The 1,385-nt window shown below is 41.9% G+C and overlaps 1 non-coding gene across 1 annotated transcript; it reads right to left on the bottom strand.

Annotated features, from left to right (window-relative positions):
• Positions 1–305: 305 nt before the first annotated feature.
• Positions 306–431, bottom strand: LOC121360387. The gene has a single exon (XR_005956194.1). It is a non-coding gene; the product is annotated as a U6atac minor spliceosomal RNA (small nuclear RNA).
• Between the last annotated feature and the right edge of the window lie 954 nt (positions 432–1,385).

Here is a 1,385-nt window from a genome sequence, read left to right as displayed (position 1 = left end):
CAGTGAATTCGGACAAGCAGCAACTTTAAATACTAGCCTTTTCCTTGTCTCAGAATCACAGAATATTCTGAGATGGAAGAAACCTACAAGGATCATTGATTCCAGCTCCTGGCCCTGCACAGGACACCCCAAGAGTCACACCCTGTGCCTGAGAGCCTTGTCCAAAAGCTTCTTGAACTCTGCCAGGCCTGATGCTGTGACCACTTCCCTGGGGAGCCTGTTCCAGTGCCCAGCCTGTGGGAGAAGAACCTTTCCTTAATATCCAACCTAAACTTCCCCTGACATAATTTATGCTGTTCTTTGGGTTAAACATGGTTAGATGCCACAAAGTAGGTGGCAGTGCCTTACCTGTATGCATTTTGTACAGGCCACAAGGGCCTCTTCCATCCTTTTCAAGGGGAGTGCTGATCTTCTCTCCTTTCATACAACACTCAAACAAGGTCATAATTCAGAATTACCAAACATCCATAATTCATAAGACCAGACATCCAAGTGAATAAATCTTGTCCTGCTTCTACCACCTACTTCAAACCTGCCATATGATTCCTTGGGGTTTGAGTGGATCTGCACACATCCTATGCCTTCACTTCTGCAATCAAAAGTCCTACTAAAAGACACAGACAAACCTGGATTATGGAAAATGGCGTGTAATCAGTGGCATGTAGCATCAGTCTGACTGACAGGTGCCTACTGTCGTTGCTCTTCCTGATCCTGGGGGTGCAGAAAACAAGTTCTGTTTTCAGCCACCTCTTGATGTCAGCCCAACACCCTTCAAAAGCACCACAAGCATATTCACAGCAACACTATTAAATACAGACAGCAGAGGAATGATTTGGAAGCAGCAGTCATTCCCTGTTAGATTCTTGTGTCTCAAATAATGAGATGCATGATGCCTGCCTCTTGCTGATAGCTGGACTATTGCTTGCTTTTTATAAGAAATGATTTGCTGGTAAAAAGCCAACCAGCAAAATGCTGAATGTATTACTATGTAATTTCATGTGAAAAGAGATAAAAACAGCCTGTATCCTTGGATAATAACTAAATATTGATTTTCTAGTAGTTGTTTCATCTTCACCCAAATCATCATTTATTAATGGAGACAGTTCAGCCTCTGGTTTACATAGGATTTGATGAAGTTTAAGTCCCTATTTCTCTTACACTGCAGCTTTAGGTAAGCAAATGGTTAGTAGATCTTTTCATCAGTGGGCACAAGGCAAAGGTATTCCAGACTCTTATGGTGAAGGTCATGAACTTCATTTTTTGAGGGAAACAGCAAAAAATAATGACAAGATCCAGACGCAAAGAAACCCAAGAAACACTAGTCCTTCATGCAACATATATTTAAACCTTGAAATCCTTGGCCGTGGAGTATTAAGTGCTTGAAT

Source organism: Pyrgilauda ruficollis, unplaced genomic scaffold (assembly GCF_017590135.1).
Source record: "Pyrgilauda ruficollis isolate IOZ18807 unplaced genomic scaffold, ASM1759013v1 scaffold5, whole genome shotgun sequence".
Taxonomy (NCBI): Eukaryota; Metazoa; Chordata; class Aves; order Passeriformes; family Passeridae; genus Pyrgilauda; species Pyrgilauda ruficollis.
This window is presented reverse-complemented; position numbering and strand designations above follow the sequence as displayed.